Below are 21,161 nucleotides of genomic sequence, written 5' to 3' on the forward strand. Positions count from 1 at the left end.
TTTTTATGTGTTACAAGACGCAGAACCTCCTTTGTTTTGGTACGCGGGGCGTGGGATCCACGTGACCGATCGGCTCCGTTCCAAAAATACGAAAAGCATCAACCATGAACCGGAGGGCACCCGAGCATAGAAATAGCAAGAAAGAAAGGAAAAAAAGCAAAAAAACCGCACGTAAAATCTAAAAAAACGCAAGACTTCCCAGGGGGTCACCCATCCTAATACTACTCTCGCCCAAGCACGCTTAACTGCGGAGTTCTGATGGGATCCGGTGCATTAGTGCTGGTATGATCGCACCCGAAATACTATCCATGTTTATTGTTTTTATGTGTTACAAGACGCAGAACCTCCTTTGTTTTGGTACGCGGGGCGTGGGACCCACGTGACCGATCGGCTCCGTTCCAAAAATACGAAAAGCATCAACCATGAACCGGAGGGCACCCGAGCATAGAAATAGCAAGAAAGAAAGGAAAAAAAAGCAAAAAAACCGCACGTAAAATCTAAAAAAACGCAAACGGACAACGAAAAAGAGGGGTGCAACACGAGGACTTCCCAGGGGGTCACCCATCCTAGTACTACTCACGCCCAAGCACGCTTAACTGCGGAGTTCTGATGGGATTCGGTGCATTAGTGCTGGTATGATCGCACCCGAAATACTATCCATGTTTATTGTTTTTATGTGTTACAAGACGCAGAACCTCCTTTGTTTTGGTACGCGGGGCGTGGGACCCACGTGACCGATCGGCTCCGTTCCAAAAATACGAAAAGCATCAACCATGAACCGGAGGGCACCCGAGCATAGAAATAGCAAGAAAGAAAGGAAAAAAAGCAAAAAAACCGCACGTAAAATCTAAAAAAACGCAGGACTTCCCAGGGGGTCACCCATCCTAATACTACTCTCGCCCAAGCACGCTTAACTGCGGAGTTCTGATGGGATCCGGTGCATTAGTGCTGGTATGATCGCACCCGAAATACTATCCATGTTTATTGTTTTTATGTGTTACAAGACGCAGAACCTCCTTTGTTTTGGTACGCGGGGCGTGGGACCCACGTGACCGATCGGCTCCGTTCCAAAAATACGAAAAGCATCAACCATGAACCGGAGGGCACCCGAGCATAGAAATAGCAAGAAAGAAAGGAAAAAAAGCAAAAAAACCGCACGTAAAATCTAAAAAAACGCAAACGGACAACGAAAAAGGGGGGGTGCAACACGAGGACTTCCCAGGGGGTCACCCATCCTAGTACTACTCTCGCCCAAGCACGCTTAACTGCGGAGTTCTGATGGGATCCGGTGCATTAGTGCTGGTATGATCGCACCCGAAATACTATCCATGTTTATTGTTTTTATGTGTTACAAGACGCAGAACCTCCTTTGTTTTGGTACGTGGGGCGTGGGACCCACGTGACCGATCGGCTCCGTTCCAAAAATACGAAAAGCATCAACCATGAACCGGAGGGCACCCGAGCATAGAAATAGCAAGAAAGAAAGGAAAAAAAGCAAAAAAACCGCACGTAAAATCTAAAAAAACGCAAACGGACAACGAAAAAGGGGGGGTGCAACACGAGGACTTCCCAGGGGGTCACCCATCCTAGTACTACTCTCGCCCAAGCACGCTTAACTGCGGAGTTCTGATGGGATCCGGTGCATTAGTGCTGGTATGATCGCACCCGAAATACTATCCATGTTTATTGTTTTTATGTGTTACAAGACGCAGAACCTCCTTTGTTTTGGTACGCGGGGCGTGGGACCCACGTGACCGATCGGCTCCGTTCCAAAAATACGAAAAGCATCAACCATGAACCGGAGGGCACCCGAGCATAGAAATAGCAAGAAAGAAAGGAAAAAAAGCAAAAAAACCGCACGTAAAATCTAAAAAAACGCAAACGGACAACGAAAAAGGGGGGTGCAACACGAGGACTTCCCAGGGGGTCACCCATCCTAGTACTACTCTCGCCCAAGCACGCTTAACTGCGGAGTTCTGATGGGATCCGGTGCATTAGTGCTGGTATGATCGCACCCGAAATACTATCCATGTTTATTGTTTTTATGTGTTACAAGACGCAGAGCCTCCTTTGTTTTGGTACGCGGGGCGTGGGACCCACGTGACCGATCGGCTCCGTTCCAAAAATACGAAAAGCATCAACCATGAACCGGAGGGCACCCGAGCATAGAAATAGCAAGAAAGAAAGGAAAAAAAGCAAAAAAACCGCACGTAAAATCTAAAAAAACGCAGGACTTCCCAGGGGGTCACCCATCCTAATACTACTCTCGCCCAAGCACGCTTAACTGCGGAGTTCTGATGGGATCCGGTGCATTAGTGCTGGTATGATCGCACCCGAAATACTATCCATGTTTATTGTTTATATGTGTTACAAGACGCAGAACCTCCTTTGTTTTGGTACGCGGGGCGTGGGACCCACGTGACCGATCGGCTCCGTTCCAAAAATACGAAAAGCATCAACCATGAACCGGAGGGCACCCGAGCATAGAAATAGCAAGAAAGAAAGGAAAAAAAGCAAAAAAACCGCACGTAAAATCTAAAAAAACGCAGGACTTCCCAGGGGGTCACCCATCCTAATACTACTCTCGCCCAAGCACGCTTAACTGCGGAGTTCTGATGGGATCCGGTGCATTAGTGCTGGTATGATCGCACCCGAAATACTATCCATGTTTATTGTTTTTATGTGTTACAAGACGCAGAACCTCCTTTGTTTTGGTACGCGGGGCGTGGGACCCACGTGACCGATCGGCTCCGTTCCAAAAATACGAAAAGCATCAACCATGAACCGGAGGGCACCCGAGCATAGAAATAGCAAGAAAGAAAGGAAAAAAAGCAAAAAAACCGCACGTAAAATCTAAAAAAACGCAAACGGACAACGAAAAAGGGGGGGTGCAACACGAGGACTTCCCAGGGGGTCACCCATCCTAGTACTACTCTCGCCCAAGCACGCTTAACTGCGGAGTTCTGATGGGATCCGGTGCATTAGTGCTGGTATGATCGCACCCGAAATACTATCCATGTTTATTGTTTTTATGTGTTACAAGACGCAGAACCTCCTTTGTTTTGGTACGCGGGGCGTGGGACCCACGTGACCGATCGGCTCCGTTCCAAAAATACGAAAAGCATCAACCATGAACCGGAGGGCACCCGAGCATAGAAATAGCAAGAAAGAAAGGAAAAAAAGCAAAAAAACCGCACGTAAAATCTAAAAAAACGCAAGACTTCCCAGGGGGTCACCCATCCTAATACTACTCTCGCCCAAGCACGCTTAACTGCGGAGTTCTGATGGGATCCGGTGCATTAGTGCTGGTATGATCGCACCCGAAATACTATCCATGTTTATTGTTTTTATGTGTTACAAGACGCAGAACCTCCTTTGTTTTGGTACGCGGGGCGTCGGACCCACGTGACCGATCGGCTCCGTTCCAAAAATACGAAAAGCATCAACCATGAAACGGAGGGCACCCGAGCATAGAAATAGCAAGAAAGAAAGGAAAAAAAGCAAAAAAACCGCACGTAAAATCTAAAAAAACGCAAACGGACAACGAAAAAGAGGGGTGCAACACGAGGACTTCCCAGGGGGTCACCCATCCTAGTACTACTCTCGCCCAAGCACGCTTAACTGCGGAGTTCTGATGGGATTCGGTGCATTAGTGCTGGTATGATCGCACCCGAAATGCTATCCATGTTTATTGTTTTTATGTGTTACAAGACGCAGAACCTCCTTTGTTTTGGTACGCGGGGCGTGGGACCCACGTGACCGATCGGCTCCGTTCCAAAAATACGAAAAGCATCAACCATGAACCGGAGGGCACCCGAGCATAGAAATAGCAAGAAAGAAAGGAAAAAAAGCAAAAAAACCGCACGTAAAATCTAAAAAAACGCAGGACTTCCCAGGGGGTCACCCATCCTAATACTACTCTCGCCCAAGCACGCTTAACTGCGGAGTTCTGATGGGATCCGGTGCATTAGTGCTGGTATGATCGCACCCGAAATACTATCCATGTTTATTGTTTTTATGTGTTACAAGACGCAGAACCTCCTTTGTTTTGGTACGCGGGGCGTGGGACCCACGTGACCGATCGGCTCCGTTCCAAAAATACGAAAAGCATCAACCATGAACCGGAGGGCACCCGAGCATAGAAATAGCAAGAAAGAAAGGAAAAAAAGCAAAAAAACCGCACGTAAAATCTAAAAAAACGCAAACGGACAACGAAAAAGGGGGGGTGCAACACGAGGACTTCCCAGGGGGTCACCCATCCTAGTACTACTCTCGCCCAAGCACGCTTAACTGCGGAGTTCTGATGGGATCCGGTGCATTAGTGCTGGTATGATCGCACCCGAAATACTATCCATGTTTATTGTTTTTATGTGTTACAAGACGCAGAACCTTCTTTGTTTTGGTACGCGGGGCGTGGGACCCACGTGACCGATCGGCTCCGTTCCAAAAATACGAAAAGCATCAACCATGAACCGGAGGGCACCCGAGCATAGAAATAGCAAGAAAGAAAGGAAAAAAAGCAAAAAAACCGCACGTAAAATCTAAAAAAACGCAAACGGACAACGAAAAGGGGGGGTGCAACACGAGGACTTCCCAGGGGGTCACCCATCCTAGTACTACTCTCGCCCAAGCACGCTTAACTGCGGAGTTCTGATGGGATCCGGTGCATTAGTGCTGGTATGATCGCACCCGAAATACTATCCATGTTTATTGTTTTTATGTGTTACAAGACGCAGAACCTCCTTTGTTTTGGTACGCGGGGCGTGGGACCCACGTGACCGATCGGCTCCGTTCCAAAAATACGAAAAGCATCAACCATGAACCGGAGGGCACCCGAGCATAGAAATAGCAAGAAAGAAAGGAAAAAAAGCAAAAAAACCGCACGTAAAATCTAAAAAAACGCAAACGGACAACGAAAAAGGGGGGTGCAACACGAGGACTTCCCAGGGGGTCACCCATCCTAGTACTACTCTCGCCCAAGCACGCTTAACTGCGGAGTTCTGATGGGATCCGGTGCATTAGTGCTGGTATGATCGCACCCGAAATACTATCCATGTTTATTGTTTTTATGTGTTACAAGACGCAGAGCCTCCTTTGTTTTGGTACGCGGGGCGTGGGACCCACGTGACCGATCGGCTCCGTTCCAAAAATACGAAAAGCATCAACCATGAACCGGAGGGCACCCGAGCATAGAAATAGCAAGAAAGAAAGGAAAAAAAGCAAAAAAACCGCACGTAAAATCTAAAAAAACGCAGGACTTCCCAGGGGGTCACCCATCCTAATACTACTCTCGCCCAAGCACGCTTAACTGCGGAGTTCTGATGGGATCCGGTGCATTAGTGCTGGTATGATCGCACCCGAAATACTATCCATGTTTATTGTTTATATGTGTTACAAGACGCAGAACCTCCTTTGTTTTGGTACGCGGGGCGTGGGACCCACGTGACCGATCGGCTCCGTTCCAAAAATACGAAAAGCATCAACCATGAACCGGAGGGCACCCGAGCATAGAAATAGCAAGAAAGAAAGGAAAAAAAGCAAAAAAACCGCACGTAAAATCTAAAAAAACGCAGGACTTCCCAGGGGGTCACCCATCCTAATACTACTCTCGCCCAAGCACGCTTAACTGCGGAGTTCTGATGGGATCCGGTGCATTAGTGCTGGTATGATCGCACCCGAAATACTATCCATGTTTATTGTTTTTATGTGTTACAAGACGCAGAACCTCCTTTGTTTTGGTACGCGGGGCGTGGGACCCACGTGACCGATCGGCTCCGTTCCAAAAATACGAAAAGCATCAACCATGAACCGGAGGGCACCCGAGCATAGAAATAGCAAGAAAGAAAGGAAAAAAAGCAAAAAAACCGCACGTAAAATCTAAAAAAACGCAAACGGACAACGAAAAAGGGGGGGTGCAACACGAGGACTTCCCAGGGGGTCACCCATCCTAGTACTACTCTCGCCCAAGCACGCTTAACTGCGGAGTTCTGATGGGATCCGGTGCATTAGTGCTGGTATGATCGCACCCGAAATACTATCCATGTTTATTGTTTTTATGTGTTACAAGACGCAGAACCTCCTTTGTTTTGGTACGCGGGGCGTGGGACCCACGTGACCGATCGGCTCCGTTCCAAAAATACGAAAAGCATCAACCATGAACCGGAGGGCACCCGAGCATAGAAATAGCAAGAAAGAAAGGAAAAAAAGCAAAAAAACCGCACGTAAAATCTAAAAAAACGCAAGACTTCCCAGGGGGTCACCCATCCTAATACTACTCTCGCCCAAGCACGCTTAACTGCGGAGTTCTGATGGGATCCGGTGCATTAGTGCTGGTATGATCGCACCCGAAATACTATCCATGTTTATTGTTTTTATGTGTTACAAGACGCAGAACCTCCTTTGTTTTGGTACGCGGGGCGTGGGACCCACGTGACCGATCGGCTCCGTTCCAAAAATACGAAAAGCATCAACCATGAACCGGAGGGCACCCGAGCATAGAAATAGCAAGAAAGAAAGGAAAAAAAGCAAAAAAACCGCACGTAAAATCTAAAAAAACGCAAACGGACAACGAAAAAGAGGGGTGCAACACGAGGACTTCCCAGGGGGTCACCCATCCTAGTACTACTCTCGCCCAAGCACGCTTAACTGCGGAGTTCTGATGGGATTCGGTGCATTAGTACTGGTATGATCGCACCCGAAATACTATCCATGTTTATTGTTTTTATGTGTTACAAGACGCAGAACCTCCTTTGTTTTGGTACGCGGGGCGTGGGACCCACGTGACCGATCGGCTCCGTTCCAAAAATACGAAAAGCATCAACCATGAACCGGAGGGCACCCGAGCATAGAAATAGCAAGAAAGAAAGGAAAAAAAGCAAAAAAACCGCACGTAAAATCTAAAAAAACGCAGGACTTCCCAGGGGGTCACCCATCCTAATACTACTCTCGCCCAAGCACGCTTAACTGCGGAGTTCTGATGGGATCCGGTGCATTAGTGCTGGTATGATCGCACCCGAAATACTATCCATGTTTATTGTTTTTATGTGTTACAAGACGCAGAACCTCCTTTGTTTTGGTACGCGGGGCGTGGGACCCACGTGACCGATCGGCTCCGTTCCAAAAATACGAAAAGCATCAACCATGAACCGGAGGGCACCCGAGCATAGAAATAGCAAGAAAGAAAGGAAAAAAAGCAAAAAAACCGCACGTAAAATCTAAAAAAACGCAAACGGACAACGAAAAAGGGGGGGTGCAACACGAGGACTTCCCAGGGGGTCACCCATCCTAGTACTACTCTCGCCCAAGCACGCTTAACTGCAGAGTTCTGATGGGATCCGGTGCATTAGTGCTGGTATGATCGCACCCGAAATACTATCCATGTTTATTGTTTTTATGTGTTACAAGACGCAGAACCTTCTTTGTTTTGGTACGCGGGGCGTGGGACCCACGTGACCGATCGGCTCCGTTCCAAAAATACGAAAAGCATCAACCATGAACCGGAGGGCACCCGAGCATAGAAATAGCAAGAAAGAAAGGAAAAAAAGCAAAAAAACCGCACGTAAAATCTAAAAAAACGCAAACGGACAACGAAAAAGGGGGGGTGCAACACGAGGACTTCCCAGGGGGTCACCCATCCTAGTACTACTCTCGCCCAAGCACGCTTAACTGCGGAGTTCTGATGGGATCCGGTGCATTAGTGCTGGTATGATCGCACCCGAAATACTATCCATGTTTATTGTTTTTATGTGTTACAAGACGCAGAACCTCCTTTGTTTTGGTACGCGGGGCGTGGGACCCACGTGACCGATCGGCTCCGTTCCAAAAATACGAAAAGCATCAACCATGAACCGGAGGGCACCCGAGCATAGAAATAGCAAGAAAGAAAGGAAAAAAAGCAAAAAAACCGCACGTAAAATCTAAAAAAACGCAAACGGACAACGAAAAAGGGGGGTGCAACACGAGGACTTCCCAGGGGGTCACCCATCCTAGTACTACTCTCGCCCAAGCACGCTTAACTGCGGAGTTCTGATGGGATCCGGTGCATTAGTGCTGGTATGATCGCACCCGAAATACTATCCATGTTTATTGTTTTTATGTGTTACAAGACGCAGAGCCTCCTTTGTTTTGGTACGCGGGGCGTGGGACCCACGTGACCGATCGGCTCCGTTCCAAAAATACGAAAAGCATCAACCATGAACCGGAGGGCACCCGAGCATAGAAATAGCAAGAAAGAAAGGAAAAAAAGCAAAAAAACCGCACGTAAAATCTAAAAAAACGCAGGACTTCCCAGGGGGTCACCCATCCTAATACTACTCTCGCCCAAGCACGCTTAACTGCGGAGTTCTGATGGGATCCGGTGCATTAGTGCTGGTATGATCGCACCCGAAATACTATCCATGTTTATTGTTTATATGTGTTACAAGACGCAGAACCTCCTTTGTTTTGGTACGCGGGGCGTGGGACCCACGTGACCGATCGGCTCCGTTCCAAAAATACGAAAAGCATCAACCATGAACCGGAGGGCACCCGAGCATAGAAATAGCAAGAAAGAAAGGAAAAAAAGCAAAAAAACCGCACGTAAAATCTAAAAAAACGCAGGACTTCCCAGGGGGTCACCCATCCTAATACTACTCTCGCCCAAGCACGCTTAACTGCGGAGTTCTGATGGGATCCGGTGCATTAGTGCTGGTATGATCGCACCCGAAATACTATCCATGTTTATTGTTTTTATGTGTTACAAGACGCAGAACCTCCTTTGTTTTGGTACGCGGGGCGTGGGACCCACGTGACCGATCGGCTCCGTTCCAAAAATACGAAAAGCATCAACCATGAACCGGAGGGCACCCGAGCATAGAAATAGCAAGAAAGAAAGGAAAAAAAGCAAAAAAACCGCACGTAAAATCTAAAAAAACGCAAACGGACAACGAAAAAGGGGGGGTGCAACACGAGGACTTCCCAGGGGGTCACCCATCCTAGTACTACTCTCGCCCAAGCACGCTTAACTGCGGAGTTCTGATGGGATCCGGTGCATTAGTGCTGGTATGATCGCAACCGAAATACTATCCATGTTTATTGTTTTTATGTGTTACAAGACGCAGAACCTCCTTTGTTTTGGTACGCGGGGCGTGGGACCCACGTGACCGATCGGCTCCGTTCCAAAAATACGAAAAGCATCAACCATGAACCGGAGGGCACCCGAGCATAGAAATAGCAAGAAAGAAAGGAAAAAAAGCAAAAAAACCGCACGTAAAATCTAAAAAAACGCAAGACTTCCCAGGGGGTCACCCATCCTAATACTACTCTCGCCCAAGCACGCTTAACTGCGGAGTTCTGATGGGATCCGGTGCATTAGTGCTGGTATGATCGCACCCGAAATACTATCCATGTTTATTGTTTTTATGTGTTACAAGACGCAGAACCTCCTTTGTTTTGGTACGCGGGGCGTGGGACCCACGTGACCGATCGGCTCCGTTCCAAAAATACGAAAAGCATCAACCATGAACCGGAGGGCACCCGAGCATAGAAATAGCAAGAAAGAAAGGAAAAAAAGCAAAAAAACCGCACGTAAAATCTAAAAAAACGCAAACGGACAACGAAAAAGAGGGGTGCAACACGAGGACTTCCCAGGGGGTCACCCATCCTAGTACTACTCTCGCCCAAGCACGCTTAACTGCGGAGTTCTGATGGGATTCGGTGCATTAGTGCTGGTATGATCGCACCCGAAATACTATCCATGTTTATTGTTTTTATGTGTTACAAGACGCAGAACCTCCTTTGTTTTGGTACGCGGGGCGTGGGACCCACGTGACCGATCGGCTCCGTTCCAAAAATACGAAAAGCATCAACCATGAACCGGAGGGCACCCGAGCATAGAAATAGCAAGAAAGAAAGGAAAAAAAGCAAAAAAACCGCACGTAAAATCTAAAAAAACGCAGGACTTCCCAGGGGGTCACCCATCCTAATACTACTCTCGCCCAAGCACGCTTAACTGCGGAGTTCTGATGGGATCCGGTGCATTAGTGCTGGTATGATCGCACCCGAAATACTATCCATGTTTATTGTTTTTATGTGTTACAAGACGCAGAACCTCCTTTGTTTTGGTACGCGGGGCGTGGGACCCACGTGACCGATCGGCTCCGTTCCAAAAATACGAAAAGCATCAACCATGAACCGGAGGGCACCCGAGCATAGAAATAGCAAGAAAGAAAGGAAAAAAAGCAAAAAAACCGCACGTAAAATCTAAAAAAACGCAAACGGACAACGAAAAATGGGGGTGCAACACGAGGACTTCCCAGGGGGTCACCCATCCTAGTACTACTCTCGCCCAAGCACGCTTAACTGCGGAGTTCTGATGGGATCCGGTGCATTAGTGCTGGTATGATCGCACCCGAAATACTATCCATGTTTATTGTTTTTATGTGTTACAAGACGCAGAACCTCCTTTGTTTTGGTACGCGGGGCGTGGGACCCACGTGACCGATCGGCTCCGTTCCAAAAATACGAAAAGCATCAACCATGAACCGGAGGGCACCCGAGCATAGAAATAGCAAGAAAGAAAGGAAAAAAAGCAAAAAAACCGCACGTAAAATCTAAAAAAACGCAAACGGACAACGAAAAAGGGGGGGTGCAACACGAGGACTTCCCAGGGGGTCACCCATCCTAGTACTACTCTCGCCCAAGCACGCTTAACTGCGGTGTTCTGATGGGATCCGGTGCATTAGTGCTGGTATGATCGCACCCGAAATACTATCCATGTTTATTGTTTTTATGTGTTACAAGACGCAGAACCTCCTTTGTTTTGGTACGCGGGGCGTGGGACCCACGTGACCGATCGGCTCCGTTCCAAAAATACGAAAAGCATCAACCATGAACCGGAGGGCACCCGAGCATAGAAATAGCAAGAAAGAAAGGAAAAAAAGCAAAAAAACCGCACGTAAAATCTAAAAAAACGCAAACGGACAACGAAAAAGGGGGGTGCAACACGAGGACTTCCCAGGGGGTCACCCATCCTAGTACTACTCTCGCCCAAGCACGCTTAACTGCGGAGTTCTGATGGGATCCGGTGCATTAGTGCTGGTATGATCGCACCCGAAATACTATCCATGTTTATTGTTTTTATGTGTTACAAGACGCAGAACCTCCTTTGTTTTGGTACGCGGGGCGTGGGACCCACGTGACCGATCGGCTCCGTTCCAAAAATACGAAAAGCATCAACCATGAACCGGAGGGCACCCGAGCATAGAAATAGCAAGAAAGAAAGGAAAAAAAGCAAAAAAACCGCACGTAAAATCTAAAAAAACGCAGGACTTCCCAGTGGGTCACCCATCCTAATACTACTCTCGCCCAAGCACGCTTAACTGCGGAGTTCTGATGGGATCCGGTGCATTAGTGCTGGTATGATCGCACCCGAAATACTATCCATGTTTATTGTTTTTATGTGTTACAAGACGCAGAACCTCCTTTGTTTTGGTACGCGGGGCGTGGGACCCACGTGACCGATCGGCTCCGTTCCAAAAATACGAAAAGCATCAACCATGAACCGGAGGGCACCCGAGCATAGAAATAGCAAGAAAGAAAGGAAAAAAAGCAAAAAAACCGCACGTAAAATCTAAAAAAACGCAAACGGACAACGAAAAAGAGGGTGCAACACGAGGACTTCCCAGGGGGTCACCCATCCTAGTACTACTCTCGCCCAAGCACGCTTAACTGCGGAGTTCTGATGGGATCCGGTGCATTAGTGCTGGTATGATCGCACCCGAAATACTATCCATGTTTATTGTTTTTATGTGTTACAAGACGCAGAACCTCCTTTGTTTTGGTACGCGGGGCGTGGGACCCACGTGACCGATCGGCTCCGTTCCAAAAATACGAAAAGCATCAACCATGAACCGGAGGGCACCCGAGCATAGAAATAGCAAGAAAGAAAGGAAAAAAAGCAAAAAAACCGCACGTAAAATCTAAAAAAACGCAGGACTTCCCAGGGGGTCACCCATCCTAATACTACTCTCGCCCAAGCACGCTTAACTGCGGAGTTCTGATGGGATCCGGTGCATTAGTGCTGGTATGATCGCACCCGAAATACTATCCATGTTTATTGTTTTTATGTGTTACAAGACGCAGAACCTCCTTTGTTTTGGTACGCGGGGCGTGGGACCCACGTGACCGATCGGCTCCGTTCCAAAAATACGAAAAGCATCAACCATGAACCGGAGGGCACCCGAGCATAGAAATAGCAAGAAAGAAAGGAAAAAAAGCAAAAAAACCGCACGTAAAATCTAAAAAAACGCAAACGGACAACGAAAAAGGGGGGGTGCAACACGAGGACTTCCCAGGGGGTCACCCATCCTAGTACTACTCTCGCCCAAGCACGCTTAACTGCGGAGTTCTGATGGGATCCGGTGCATTAGTGCTGGTATGATCGCACCCGAAATACTATCCATGTTTATTGTTTTTATGTGTTACAAGACGCAGAACCTCCTTTGTTTTGGTACGCGGGGCGTGGGACCCACGTGACCGATCGGCTCCGTTCCAAAAATACGAAAAGCATCAACCATGAACCGGAGGGCACCCGAGCATAGAAATAGCAAGAAAGAAAGGAAAAAAAGCAAAAAAACCGCACGTAAAATCTAAAAAAACGCAAACGGACAACGAAAAAGGGGGGTGCAACACGAGGACTTCCCAGGGGGTCACCCATCCTAGTACTACTCTCGCCCAAGCACGCTTAACTGCGGAGTTCTGATGGGATCCGGTGCATTAGTGCTGGTATGATCGCACCCGAAATACTATCCATGTTTATTGTTTTTATGTGTTACAAGACGCAGAACCTCCTTTGTTTTGGTACGCGGGGCGTGGGACCCACGTGACCGATCGGCTCCGTTCCAAAAATACGAAAAGCATCAACCATGAACCGGAGGGCACCCGAGCATAGAAATAGCAAGAAAGAAAGGAAAAAAAGCAAAAAAACCGCACGTAAAATCTAAAAAAACGCAGGACTTCCCAGGGGATCACCCATCCTAATACTACTCTCTCCCAAGCACGCTTAACTGCGGAGTTCTGATGGGATCCGGTGCATTAGTGCTGGTATGATCGCACCCGAAATACTATCCATGTTTATTGTTTTTATGTGTTACAAGACGCAGAACCTCCTTTGTTTTGGTACGCGGGGCGTGGGACCCACGTGACCGATCGGCTCCGTTCCAAAAATACGAAAAGCATCAACCATGAACCGGAGGGCACCCGAGCATAGAAATAGCAAGAAAGAAAGGAAAAAAAGCAAAAAAACCGCACGTAAAATCTAAAAAAACGCAAACGGACAACGAAAAAGGGGGGGTGCAACACGAGGACTTCCCAGGGGGTCACCCATCCTAGTACTACTCTCGCCCAAGCACGCTTAACTGCGGAGTTCTGATGGGATCCGGTGCATTAGTGCTGGTATGATCGCACCCGAAATACTATCCATGTTTATTGTTTTTATGTGTTACAAGACGCAGAACCTCCTTTGTTTTGGTACGCGGGGCGTGGGACCCACGTGACCGATCGGCTCCGTTCCAAAAATACGAAAAGCATCAACCATGAACCGGAGGGCACCCGAGCATAGAAATAGCAAGAAAGAAAGGAAAAAAAGCAAAAAAACCGCACGTAAAATCTAAAAAAACGCAAACGGACAACGAAAAAGGGGGGTGCAACAGAGGACTTCCCAGGGGGTCACCCATCCTAGTACTACTCTCGCCCAAGCACGCTTAACTGCGGAGTTCTGATGGGATCCGGTGCATTAGTGCTGGTATGATCGCACCCGAAATACTATCCATGTTTATTGTTTTTATGTGTTACAAGACGCAGAACCTCCTTTGTTTTGGTACGCGGGGCGTGGGACCCACGTGACCGATCGGCTCCGTTCCAAAAATACGAAAAGCATCAACCATGAACCGGAGGGCACCCGAGCATAGAAATAGCAAGAAAGAAAGGAAAAAAAGCAAAAAAACCGCACGTAAAATCTAAAAAAACGCAGGACTTCCCAGGGGGTCACCCATCCTAATACTACTCTCGCCCAAGCACGCTTAACTGCGGAGTTCTGATGGGATCCGGTGCATTAGTGCTGGTATGATCGCACCCGAAATACTATCCATGTTTATTGTTTTTATGTGTTACAAGACGCAGAACCTCCTTTGTTTTGGTACGCGGGGCGTGGGACCCACGTGACCGATCGGCTCCGTTCCAAAAATACGAAAAGCATCAACCATGAACCGGAGGGCACCCGAGCATAGAAATAGCAAGAAAGAAAGGAAAAAAAGCAAAAAAACCGCACGTAAAATCTAAAAAAACGCAAACGGACAACGAAAAAGGGGGGGTGCAACACGAGGACTTCCCAGGGGGTCACCCATCCTAGTACTACTCTCGCCCAAGCACGCTTAACTGCGGAGTTCTGATGGGATCCGGTGCATTAGTGCTGGTATGATCGCACCCGAAATACTATCCATGTTTATTGTTTTTATGTGTTACAAGACGCAGAACCTCCTTTGTTTTGGTACGCGGGGCGTGGGACCCACGTGACCGATCGGCTCCGTTCCAAAAATACGAAAAGCATCAACCATGAACCGGAGGGCACCCGAGCATAGAAATAGCAAGAAAGAAAGGAAAAAAAGCAAAAAAACCGCACGTAAAATCTAAAAAAACGCAAACGGACAACGAAAAAGGGGGGTGCAACACGAGGGCTTCCCAGGGGGTCACCCATCCTAGTACTACTCTCGCCCAAGCGCGCTTAACTGCGGAGTTCTGATGGGATCCGGTGCATTAGTGCTGGTATGATCGCACCCGAAATACTATCCATGTTTATTGTTTTTATGTGTTACAAGACGCAGAACCTCCTTTGTTTTGGTACGCGGGGCGTGGGACCCACGTGACCGATCGGCTCCGTTCCAAAAATACGAAAAGCATCAACCATGAACCGGAGGGCACCCGAGCATAGAAATAGTAAGAAAGAAAGGAAAAAAAGCAAAAAAACCGCACGTAAAATCTAAAAAAACGCAAACGGACAACGAAAAAGGGGGGTGCAACACGAGGACTTCCCAGGGGGTCACCCATCCTAGTACTACTCTCGCCCAAGCACGCTTAACTGCGGAGTTTTGATGGGATCCGGTGCATTAGTGCTGGTATGATCGCACCCGAAATACTATCCATGTTTATTGTTTTTATGTGTTACAAGACGCAGAACCTCCTTTGTTTTGGTACGCGGGGCGTGGGACCCACGTGACCGATCGGCTCCGTTCCAAAAATACGAAAAGCATCAACCATGAACCGGAGGGCACCCGAGCATAGAAATAGCAAGAATGAAAGGAAAAAAAGCAAAAAAACCGCACGTAAAATCTAAAAAAACGCAAGACTTCCCAGGGGGTCACCCATCCTAATACTACTCTCGCCCAAGCACGCTTAACTGCGGAGTTCTGATGGGATCCGGTGCATTAGTGCTGGTATGATCGCACCCGAAATACTATCCATGTTTATTGTTTTTATGTGTTACAAGACGCAGAACCTCCTTTGTTTTGGTACGCGGGGCGTGGGACCCACGTGACCGATCGGCTCCGTTCCAAAAATACGAAAAGCATCAACCATGAACCGGAGGGCACCCGAGCATAGAAATAGCAAGAAAGAAAGGAAAAAAAGCAAAAAAACCGCACGTAAAATCTAAAAAAACGCAAACGGACAACGAAAAAGGGGGGGTGCAACACGAGGACTTCCCAGGGGGTCACCCATCCTAGTACTACTCTCGCCCAAGCACGCTTAACTGCGGAGTTCTAATGGGATCCGGTGCATTAGTGCTGGTATGATCGCACCCGAAATACTATCCATGTTTATTGTTTTTATGTGTTACAAGACGCAGAACCTCCTTTGTTTTGGTACGCGGGGCGTGGGACCCACGTGACCGATCGGCTCCGTTCCAAAAATACGAAAAGCATCAACCATGAACCGGAGGGCACCCGAGCATAGAAATAGCAAGAAAGAAAGGAAAAAAAGCAAAAAAACCGCACGTAAAATCTAAAAAAACGCAAACGGACAACGAAAAAGGGGGGTGCAACACGAGGACATCCCAGGGGGTCACCCATCCTAGTACTACTCTAGCCCAAGCACGCTTAACTGCGGAGTTCTGATGGGATCCGGTGCATTAGTGCTGGTATGATCGCACCCGAAATACTATCCATGTTTATTGTTTTTATGTGTTACAAGACGCAGAACCTCCTTTGTTTTGGTACGCGGGGCGTGGGACCCACGTGACCGATCGGCTCCGTTCCAAAAATACGAAAAGCATCAACCATGAACCGGAGGGCACCCGAGCATAGAAATAGCAAGAAAGAAAGGAAAAAAAGCAAAAAAACCGCACGTAAAATCTAAAAAAACGCAAACGGACAACGAAAAAGGGGGGTGCAACACGAGGACTTCCCAGGGGGTCACCCATCCTAGTACTACTCTCGCCCAAGCACGCTTAACTGCGGAGTTCTGATGGGATCCGGTGCATTAGTGCTGGTATGATCGCACCCGAAATACTATCCATGTTTATTGTTTTTATGTGTTACAAGACGCAGAACCTCCTTTGTTTTGGTACGCGGGGCGTGGGACCCACGTGACCGATCGGCTCCGTTCCAAAAATACGAAAAGCATCAACCATGAACCGGAGGGCACCCGAGCATAGAAATAGTAAGAAAGAAAGGAAAAAAAGCAAAAAAACCGCACGTAAAATCTAAAAAAACGCAAACGGACAACGAAAAAGGGGGGTGCAACACGAGGACTTCCCAGGGGGTCACCCATCCTAGTACTACTCTCGCCCAAGCACGCTTAACTGCGGAGTTTTGATGGGATCCGGTGCATTAGTGCTGGTATGATCGCACCCGAAATACTATCCATGTTTATTGTTTTTATGTGTTACAAGACGCAGAACCTCCTTTGTTTTGGTACGCGGGGCGTGGGACCCACGTGACCGATCGGCTCCGTTCCAAAAATACGAAAAGCATCAACCATGAACCGGAGGGCACCCGAGCATAGAAATAGCAAGAATGAAAGGAAAAAAAGCAAAAAAACCGCACGTAAAATCTAAAAAAACGCAAGACTTCCCAGGGGGTCACCCATCCTAATACTACTCTCGCCCAAGCACGCTTAACTGCGGAGTTCTGATGGGATCCGGTGCATTAGTGCTGGTATGATCGCACCCGAAATACTATCCATGTTTATTGTTTTTATGTGTTACAAGACGCAGAACCTCCTTTGTTTTGGTACGCGGGGCGTGGGACCCACGTGACCGATCGGCTCCGTTCCAAAAATACGAAAAGCATCAACCATGAACCGGAGGGCACCCGAGCATAGAAATAGCAAGAAAGAAAGGAAAAAAAGCAAAAAAACCGCACGTAAAATCTAAAAAAACGCAAACGGACAACGAAAAAGGGGGGGTGCAACACGAGGACTTCCCAGGGGGTCACCCATCCTAGTACTACTCTCGCCCAAGCACGCTTAACTGCGGAGTTCTAATGGGATCCGGTGCATTAGTGCTGGTATGATCGCACCCGAAATACTATCCATGTTTATTGTTTTTATGTGTTACAAGACGCAGAACCTCCTTTGTTTTGGTACGCGGGGCGTGGGACCCACGTGACCGATCGGCTCCGTTCCAAAAATACGAAAAGCATCAACCATGAACCGGAGGGCACCCGAGCATAGAAATAGCAAGAAAGAAAGGAAAAAAAGCAAAAAAACCGCACGTAAAATCTAAAAAAACGCAAGACTTCCCAGGGGGTCACCCATCCTAATACTACTCTCGCCCAAGCACGCTTAACTGCGGAGTTCTGATGGGATCCGGTGCATTAGTGCTGGTATGATCGCACCCGAAATACTATCCATGTTTATTGTTTTTATGTGTTACAAGACGCAGAACCTCCTTTGTTTTGGTACGCGGGGCGTGGGACCCACGTGACCGATCGGCTCCGTTCCAAAAATACGAAAAGCATCAACCATGAACCGGAGGGCACCCGAGCATAGAAATAGCAAGAAAGAAAGGAAAAAAAGCAAAAAAACCGCACGTAAAATCTAAAAAAACGCAAACGGACAACGAAAAAGGGGGGTGCAACACGAGGACATCCCAGGGGGTCACCCATCCTAGTACTACTCTCGCCCAAGCACGCTTAACTGCGGAGTTCTGATGGGATCCGGTGCATTAGTGCTGGTATGATCGCACCCGAAATACTATCCATGTTTATTGTTTTTATGTGTTACAAGACGCAGAACCTCCTTTGTTTTGGTACGCGGGGCGTGGGACCCACGTGACCGATCGGCTCCGTTCCAAAAATACGAAAAGCATCAACCATGAACCGGAGGGCACCCGAGCATAGAAATAGCAAGAAAGAAAGGAAAAAAAGCAAAAAAACCGCACGTAAAATCTAAAAAAATGCAGGACTTCCCAGGGGGTCACCCATCCTAATACTACTCTCGCCCAAGCACGCTTAACTGCGGAGTTCTGATGGGATCCGGTGCATTAGTGCTGGTATGATCGCACCCGAAATACTATCCATGTTTATTGTTTTTATGTGTTACAAGACGCAGAACCTCCTTTGTTTTGGTACGCGGGGCGTGGGACCCACGTGACCGATCGGCTCCGTTCCAAAAATACGAAAAGCATCAACCATGAACCGGAGGGCACCCGAGCATAGAAATAGCAAGAAAGAAAGGAAAAAAAGCAAAAAAACCGCACGTAAAATCTAAAAAAACGCAAACGGACAACGAAAAAGGGGGGTGCAACACGAGGACTTCCCAGGGGGTCACCCATCCTAGTACTACTCTCGCCCAAGAACGCTTAACTGCGGAGTTCTGATGGGATCCGGTGCATTAGTGCTGGTATGATCGCACCCGAAATACTATCCATGTTTATTGTTTTTATGTGTTACAAGACGCAGAACCTCCTTTGTTTTGGTACGCGGGGCGTGGGACCCACGTGACCGATCGGCTCCGTTCCAAAAATACGAAAAGCATCAACCATGAACCGGAGGGCACCCGAGCATAGAAATAGCAAGAAAGAAAGGAAAAAAAGCAAAAAAACGATACGTAAAATCTAAAAAAACGCAGGACTTCCCAGGGGGTCACCCATCCTAATACTACTCTCGCCCAAGCACGCTTAACTGCGGAGTTCTGATGGGATCCGGTGCATTAGTGCTGGTATGATCGCACCCGAAATACTATCCATGTTTATTGTTTTTATGTGTTACAAGACGCAGAACCTCCTTTGTTTTGGTACGCGGGGCGTGGGACCCACGTGACCGATCGGCTCCGTTCCAAAAATACGAAAAGCATCAACCATGAACCGGAGGGCACCCGAGCATAGAAATAGCAAGAAAGAAAGGAAAAAAAGCAAAAAAACCGCACGTAAAATCTAAAAAAACGCAAACGGACAACGAAAAAGGGGGGTGCAACACGAGGACTTCCCAGGGGGTCACCCATCCTAGTACTACTCTCGCCCAAGCACGCTTAACTGCGGAGTTCTGATGGGATCCGGTGCATTAGTGCTGGTATGATCGCACCCGAAATACTATCCATGTTTATTGTTTTTATGTGTTACAAGATGCAGAACCTCCTTTGTTTTGGTACGCGGGGCGTGGGACCCACGTGACCGATCGGCTCCGTTCCAAAAATACGAAAAGCATCAACCATGAACCGGAGGGCACCCGAGCATAGAAATAGCAAGAAAGAAAGGAAAAAAAGCAAAAAAACCGCACGTAAAATCTAAAAAAACGCAGGACTTCCCAGGGGGTCACCCATCCTAATACTACTCTCGCCCAAGCACGCTTAACTGCGGAGTTCTGATGGGATCCGGTGCATTAGTGCTGGTATGATCGCACCCGAAATACTATCCATGTTTATTGTTTTTATGTGTTACAAGACGCAGAACCTCCTTTGTTTTGGTACGCGGGGCGTGGGACCCACGTGACCGATCGGCTCCGTTCCAAAAATACGAAAAGCATCAACCATGAACCGGAGGGCACCCGAGCATAGAAATAGCAAGAAAGAAAGGAAAAAAAGCAAAAAAACCGCACGTAAAATCTAAAAAAACGCAAACGGACAACGAAAAAGGGGGGGTGCAACACGAGGACTTCCCAGGGGGTCACCCATCCTAGTACTACTCTCGCCCAAGCACGCTTAACTGCGGAGTTCTGATGGGATCCGGTGCATTAGTGCTGGTATGATCGCACCCGAAATACTATCCATGTTTATTGTTTTTATGTGTTACAAGACGCAGAACCTCCTTTGTTTTGGTACGCGGGGCGTGGGACCCACGTGACCAATCGGCTCCGTTCCAAAAATACGAAAAGCATCAACCATGAACCGGAGGGCACCCGAGCATAGAAATAGCAAGAAAGAAAGGAAAAAAAGCAAAAAAACCGCACGTAAAATCTAAAAAAACGCAAACGGACAACGAAAAAGGGGGGTGCAACACGAGGACTTCCCAGGGGGTCACCCATCCTAGTACTACTCTCGCCCAAGCACGCTTAACTGCAGAGTTCTGATGGGATCCGGTGCATTAGTGCTGGTATGATCGCACCCGAAATACTATCCATGTTTATTGTTTTTATGTGTTACAAGACGCAGAACCTCCTTTGTTTTGGTACGCGGGGCGTGGGACCCACGTGACCGATCGGCTCCGTTCCAAAAATACGAAAAGCATCAACCATGAACCGGAGGGCACCCGAGCATAGAAATAGCAAGAAAGAAAGGAAAAAAAGCAAAAAAACCGCACGTAAAATCTAAAAAAACGCAGGACTTCCCAGGGGGTCACCCATCCTAATACTACTCTCGCCCAAGCACGCTTAACTGCGGAGTTCTGATGGGATCCGGTGCATTAGTGCTGATATGATCGCACCCGAAATACTATCCATGTTTATTGTTTTTATGTGTTACAAGACGCAGAACCTCCTTTGTTTTGGTACGCGGGGCGTGGGACCCACGTGACCGATCGGCTCCGTTCCAAAAATACGAAAAGCATCAACCATGAACCGGAGGGCACCCGAGCATAGAAATAGCAAGAAAGAAAGGAAAAAAAGCAAAAAAACCGCACGTAAAATCTAAAAAAACGCAAACGGACAACGAAAAAGGGGGGTGCAACACGAGGACTTCCCAGGGGGTCACCCATC

The 21,161-nt window shown here is 47.8% G+C and overlaps 38 non-coding genes and 25 pseudogenes across 38 annotated transcripts in view; all 63 read right to left on the minus strand.

The window, feature by feature from the left end:
• Positions 1-178: 178 nt before the first annotated feature.
• On the minus strand, positions 179-296 carry LOC145079589 (5S ribosomal RNA; annotated as a pseudogene).
• Positions 297-528: 232 nt separating this feature from the next.
• Positions 529-647, minus strand: LOC145084849 (5S ribosomal RNA). Its single transcript, XR_013699276.1, has one exon. It is a non-coding gene; the product is annotated as a 5S ribosomal RNA (ribosomal RNA).
• A 200-nt stretch (positions 648-847) lies between these two features.
• On the minus strand, positions 848-965 carry LOC145079729 (5S ribosomal RNA; annotated as a pseudogene).
• A 232-nt stretch (positions 966-1,197) lies between these two features.
• On the minus strand, positions 1,198-1,316 carry LOC145081656 (5S ribosomal RNA). Its single transcript, XR_013696202.1, has one exon. It is a non-coding gene; the product is annotated as a 5S ribosomal RNA (ribosomal RNA).
• A 232-nt stretch (positions 1,317-1,548) lies between these two features.
• LOC145081667 (5S ribosomal RNA) lies at positions 1,549-1,667 on the minus strand. The gene has a single exon (XR_013696213.1). It is a non-coding gene; the product is annotated as a 5S ribosomal RNA (ribosomal RNA).
• Positions 1,668-1,898: 231 nt separating this feature from the next.
• Positions 1,899-2,017, minus strand: LOC145081679 (5S ribosomal RNA). Its single transcript, XR_013696224.1, has one exon. It is a non-coding gene; the product is annotated as a 5S ribosomal RNA (ribosomal RNA).
• A 200-nt stretch (positions 2,018-2,217) lies between these two features.
• On the minus strand, positions 2,218-2,335 carry LOC145079730 (5S ribosomal RNA; annotated as a pseudogene).
• A 200-nt stretch (positions 2,336-2,535) lies between these two features.
• Positions 2,536-2,653, minus strand: LOC145079731 (5S ribosomal RNA; annotated as a pseudogene).
• Positions 2,654-2,885: 232 nt separating this feature from the next.
• LOC145081690 (5S ribosomal RNA) lies at positions 2,886-3,004 on the minus strand. The gene has a single exon (XR_013696235.1). It is a non-coding gene; the product is annotated as a 5S ribosomal RNA (ribosomal RNA).
• Positions 3,005-3,204: 200 nt separating this feature from the next.
• On the minus strand, positions 3,205-3,322 carry LOC145079591 (5S ribosomal RNA; annotated as a pseudogene).
• Positions 3,323-3,553: 231 nt separating this feature from the next.
• Positions 3,554-3,672, minus strand: LOC145084730 (5S ribosomal RNA). The gene has a single exon (XR_013699161.1). It is a non-coding gene; the product is annotated as a 5S ribosomal RNA (ribosomal RNA).
• Positions 3,673-3,872: 200 nt separating this feature from the next.
• On the minus strand, positions 3,873-3,990 carry LOC145079733 (5S ribosomal RNA; annotated as a pseudogene).
• Positions 3,991-4,222: 232 nt separating this feature from the next.
• Positions 4,223-4,341, minus strand: LOC145081703 (5S ribosomal RNA). Its single transcript, XR_013696247.1, has one exon. It is a non-coding gene; the product is annotated as a 5S ribosomal RNA (ribosomal RNA).
• A 231-nt stretch (positions 4,342-4,572) lies between these two features.
• On the minus strand, positions 4,573-4,691 carry LOC145081715 (5S ribosomal RNA). Its single transcript, XR_013696258.1, has one exon. It is a non-coding gene; the product is annotated as a 5S ribosomal RNA (ribosomal RNA).
• A 231-nt stretch (positions 4,692-4,922) lies between these two features.
• On the minus strand, positions 4,923-5,041 carry LOC145081727 (5S ribosomal RNA). Its single transcript, XR_013696269.1, has one exon. It is a non-coding gene; the product is annotated as a 5S ribosomal RNA (ribosomal RNA).
• A 200-nt stretch (positions 5,042-5,241) lies between these two features.
• Positions 5,242-5,359, minus strand: LOC145079734 (5S ribosomal RNA; annotated as a pseudogene).
• Positions 5,360-5,559: 200 nt separating this feature from the next.
• LOC145079735 (5S ribosomal RNA) lies at positions 5,560-5,677 on the minus strand (annotated as a pseudogene).
• A 232-nt stretch (positions 5,678-5,909) lies between these two features.
• On the minus strand, positions 5,910-6,028 carry LOC145081738 (5S ribosomal RNA). The gene has a single exon (XR_013696280.1). It is a non-coding gene; the product is annotated as a 5S ribosomal RNA (ribosomal RNA).
• A 200-nt stretch (positions 6,029-6,228) lies between these two features.
• On the minus strand, positions 6,229-6,346 carry LOC145079592 (5S ribosomal RNA; annotated as a pseudogene).
• A 231-nt stretch (positions 6,347-6,577) lies between these two features.
• Positions 6,578-6,696, minus strand: LOC145085065 (5S ribosomal RNA). Its single transcript, XR_013699480.1, has one exon. It is a non-coding gene; the product is annotated as a 5S ribosomal RNA (ribosomal RNA).
• A 200-nt stretch (positions 6,697-6,896) lies between these two features.
• Positions 6,897-7,014, minus strand: LOC145079737 (5S ribosomal RNA; annotated as a pseudogene).
• Positions 7,015-7,246: 232 nt separating this feature from the next.
• On the minus strand, positions 7,247-7,365 carry LOC145083482 (5S ribosomal RNA). Its single transcript, XR_013697956.1, has one exon. It is a non-coding gene; the product is annotated as a 5S ribosomal RNA (ribosomal RNA).
• Positions 7,366-7,597: 232 nt separating this feature from the next.
• Positions 7,598-7,716, minus strand: LOC145081749 (5S ribosomal RNA). The gene has a single exon (XR_013696291.1). It is a non-coding gene; the product is annotated as a 5S ribosomal RNA (ribosomal RNA).
• Positions 7,717-7,947: 231 nt separating this feature from the next.
• On the minus strand, positions 7,948-8,066 carry LOC145081761 (5S ribosomal RNA). Its single transcript, XR_013696303.1, has one exon. It is a non-coding gene; the product is annotated as a 5S ribosomal RNA (ribosomal RNA).
• A 200-nt stretch (positions 8,067-8,266) lies between these two features.
• On the minus strand, positions 8,267-8,384 carry LOC145079738 (5S ribosomal RNA; annotated as a pseudogene).
• A 200-nt stretch (positions 8,385-8,584) lies between these two features.
• On the minus strand, positions 8,585-8,702 carry LOC145079740 (5S ribosomal RNA; annotated as a pseudogene).
• A 232-nt stretch (positions 8,703-8,934) lies between these two features.
• On the minus strand, positions 8,935-9,053 carry LOC145083648 (5S ribosomal RNA). The gene has a single exon (XR_013698116.1). It is a non-coding gene; the product is annotated as a 5S ribosomal RNA (ribosomal RNA).
• Positions 9,054-9,253: 200 nt separating this feature from the next.
• Positions 9,254-9,371, minus strand: LOC145079593 (5S ribosomal RNA; annotated as a pseudogene).
• A 231-nt stretch (positions 9,372-9,602) lies between these two features.
• On the minus strand, positions 9,603-9,721 carry LOC145084732 (5S ribosomal RNA). Its single transcript, XR_013699164.1, has one exon. It is a non-coding gene; the product is annotated as a 5S ribosomal RNA (ribosomal RNA).
• A 200-nt stretch (positions 9,722-9,921) lies between these two features.
• On the minus strand, positions 9,922-10,039 carry LOC145079741 (5S ribosomal RNA; annotated as a pseudogene).
• Positions 10,040-10,270: 231 nt separating this feature from the next.
• On the minus strand, positions 10,271-10,389 carry LOC145081772 (5S ribosomal RNA). The gene has a single exon (XR_013696314.1). It is a non-coding gene; the product is annotated as a 5S ribosomal RNA (ribosomal RNA).
• A 232-nt stretch (positions 10,390-10,621) lies between these two features.
• On the minus strand, positions 10,622-10,740 carry LOC145084831 (5S ribosomal RNA). The gene has a single exon (XR_013699259.1). It is a non-coding gene; the product is annotated as a 5S ribosomal RNA (ribosomal RNA).
• Positions 10,741-10,971: 231 nt separating this feature from the next.
• Positions 10,972-11,090, minus strand: LOC145081783 (5S ribosomal RNA). Its single transcript, XR_013696325.1, has one exon. It is a non-coding gene; the product is annotated as a 5S ribosomal RNA (ribosomal RNA).
• A 200-nt stretch (positions 11,091-11,290) lies between these two features.
• LOC145080099 (5S ribosomal RNA) lies at positions 11,291-11,408 on the minus strand (annotated as a pseudogene).
• Positions 11,409-11,638: 230 nt separating this feature from the next.
• On the minus strand, positions 11,639-11,757 carry LOC145082865 (5S ribosomal RNA). The gene has a single exon (XR_013697366.1). It is a non-coding gene; the product is annotated as a 5S ribosomal RNA (ribosomal RNA).
• Positions 11,758-11,957: 200 nt separating this feature from the next.
• Positions 11,958-12,075, minus strand: LOC145079742 (5S ribosomal RNA; annotated as a pseudogene).
• A 232-nt stretch (positions 12,076-12,307) lies between these two features.
• On the minus strand, positions 12,308-12,426 carry LOC145081794 (5S ribosomal RNA). The gene has a single exon (XR_013696336.1). It is a non-coding gene; the product is annotated as a 5S ribosomal RNA (ribosomal RNA).
• Positions 12,427-12,657: 231 nt separating this feature from the next.
• LOC145081805 (5S ribosomal RNA) lies at positions 12,658-12,776 on the minus strand. The gene has a single exon (XR_013696347.1). It is a non-coding gene; the product is annotated as a 5S ribosomal RNA (ribosomal RNA).
• Positions 12,777-12,979: 203 nt separating this feature from the next.
• Positions 12,980-13,094, minus strand: LOC145080426 (5S ribosomal RNA; annotated as a pseudogene).
• A 232-nt stretch (positions 13,095-13,326) lies between these two features.
• LOC145081816 (5S ribosomal RNA) lies at positions 13,327-13,445 on the minus strand. The gene has a single exon (XR_013696358.1). It is a non-coding gene; the product is annotated as a 5S ribosomal RNA (ribosomal RNA).
• A 231-nt stretch (positions 13,446-13,676) lies between these two features.
• On the minus strand, positions 13,677-13,794 carry LOC145085442 (5S ribosomal RNA). The gene has a single exon (XR_013699840.1). It is a non-coding gene; the product is annotated as a 5S ribosomal RNA (ribosomal RNA).
• Positions 13,795-13,994: 200 nt separating this feature from the next.
• LOC145079743 (5S ribosomal RNA) lies at positions 13,995-14,112 on the minus strand (annotated as a pseudogene).
• Positions 14,113-14,344: 232 nt separating this feature from the next.
• Positions 14,345-14,463, minus strand: LOC145081827 (5S ribosomal RNA). Its single transcript, XR_013696369.1, has one exon. It is a non-coding gene; the product is annotated as a 5S ribosomal RNA (ribosomal RNA).
• A 231-nt stretch (positions 14,464-14,694) lies between these two features.
• On the minus strand, positions 14,695-14,813 carry LOC145084500 (5S ribosomal RNA). Its single transcript, XR_013698943.1, has one exon. It is a non-coding gene; the product is annotated as a 5S ribosomal RNA (ribosomal RNA).
• A 231-nt stretch (positions 14,814-15,044) lies between these two features.
• On the minus strand, positions 15,045-15,163 carry LOC145084687 (5S ribosomal RNA). The gene has a single exon (XR_013699120.1). It is a non-coding gene; the product is annotated as a 5S ribosomal RNA (ribosomal RNA).
• Positions 15,164-15,363: 200 nt separating this feature from the next.
• Positions 15,364-15,481, minus strand: LOC145079594 (5S ribosomal RNA; annotated as a pseudogene).
• Positions 15,482-15,713: 232 nt separating this feature from the next.
• LOC145083145 (5S ribosomal RNA) lies at positions 15,714-15,832 on the minus strand. Its single transcript, XR_013697630.1, has one exon. It is a non-coding gene; the product is annotated as a 5S ribosomal RNA (ribosomal RNA).
• A 231-nt stretch (positions 15,833-16,063) lies between these two features.
• Positions 16,064-16,182, minus strand: LOC145085388 (5S ribosomal RNA). Its single transcript, XR_013699788.1, has one exon. It is a non-coding gene; the product is annotated as a 5S ribosomal RNA (ribosomal RNA).
• Positions 16,183-16,413: 231 nt separating this feature from the next.
• Positions 16,414-16,532, minus strand: LOC145081838 (5S ribosomal RNA). Its single transcript, XR_013696380.1, has one exon. It is a non-coding gene; the product is annotated as a 5S ribosomal RNA (ribosomal RNA).
• Positions 16,533-16,763: 231 nt separating this feature from the next.
• LOC145084688 (5S ribosomal RNA) lies at positions 16,764-16,882 on the minus strand. The gene has a single exon (XR_013699121.1). It is a non-coding gene; the product is annotated as a 5S ribosomal RNA (ribosomal RNA).
• Positions 16,883-17,082: 200 nt separating this feature from the next.
• On the minus strand, positions 17,083-17,200 carry LOC145079595 (5S ribosomal RNA; annotated as a pseudogene).
• A 232-nt stretch (positions 17,201-17,432) lies between these two features.
• Positions 17,433-17,551, minus strand: LOC145083147 (5S ribosomal RNA). Its single transcript, XR_013697632.1, has one exon. It is a non-coding gene; the product is annotated as a 5S ribosomal RNA (ribosomal RNA).
• A 200-nt stretch (positions 17,552-17,751) lies between these two features.
• On the minus strand, positions 17,752-17,869 carry LOC145079596 (5S ribosomal RNA; annotated as a pseudogene).
• Positions 17,870-18,100: 231 nt separating this feature from the next.
• LOC145084773 (5S ribosomal RNA) lies at positions 18,101-18,219 on the minus strand. Its single transcript, XR_013699203.1, has one exon. It is a non-coding gene; the product is annotated as a 5S ribosomal RNA (ribosomal RNA).
• A 200-nt stretch (positions 18,220-18,419) lies between these two features.
• On the minus strand, positions 18,420-18,537 carry LOC145079642 (5S ribosomal RNA; annotated as a pseudogene).
• A 231-nt stretch (positions 18,538-18,768) lies between these two features.
• Positions 18,769-18,887, minus strand: LOC145084516 (5S ribosomal RNA). Its single transcript, XR_013698959.1, has one exon. It is a non-coding gene; the product is annotated as a 5S ribosomal RNA (ribosomal RNA).
• A 200-nt stretch (positions 18,888-19,087) lies between these two features.
• Positions 19,088-19,205, minus strand: LOC145079744 (5S ribosomal RNA; annotated as a pseudogene).
• Positions 19,206-19,436: 231 nt separating this feature from the next.
• Positions 19,437-19,555, minus strand: LOC145081849 (5S ribosomal RNA). The gene has a single exon (XR_013696391.1). It is a non-coding gene; the product is annotated as a 5S ribosomal RNA (ribosomal RNA).
• A 200-nt stretch (positions 19,556-19,755) lies between these two features.
• On the minus strand, positions 19,756-19,873 carry LOC145079746 (5S ribosomal RNA; annotated as a pseudogene).
• A 232-nt stretch (positions 19,874-20,105) lies between these two features.
• Positions 20,106-20,224, minus strand: LOC145081860 (5S ribosomal RNA). The gene has a single exon (XR_013696402.1). It is a non-coding gene; the product is annotated as a 5S ribosomal RNA (ribosomal RNA).
• A 231-nt stretch (positions 20,225-20,455) lies between these two features.
• Positions 20,456-20,574, minus strand: LOC145083483 (5S ribosomal RNA). The gene has a single exon (XR_013697957.1). It is a non-coding gene; the product is annotated as a 5S ribosomal RNA (ribosomal RNA).
• Positions 20,575-20,774: 200 nt separating this feature from the next.
• LOC145080150 (5S ribosomal RNA) lies at positions 20,775-20,892 on the minus strand (annotated as a pseudogene).
• A 231-nt stretch (positions 20,893-21,123) lies between these two features.
• Positions 21,124-21,161, minus strand: part of LOC145081872 (5S ribosomal RNA) — a 119-nt gene continuing 81 nt past the window's right edge. The window contains exon 1 of the ribosomal RNA XR_013696414.1: positions 21,124-21,161. This exon is cut by the window's right edge and continues 81 nt beyond it. This is a non-coding gene — a ribosomal RNA (5S ribosomal RNA).

Source organism: Lactuca serriola, chromosome 1, assembly GCF_051521515.1.
Source record: "Lactuca serriola cultivar US96UC23 chromosome 1, Lser_US96UC23_V15, whole genome shotgun sequence".
Classification (NCBI taxonomy): Eukaryota; Viridiplantae; Streptophyta; class Magnoliopsida; order Asterales; family Asteraceae; genus Lactuca; species Lactuca serriola.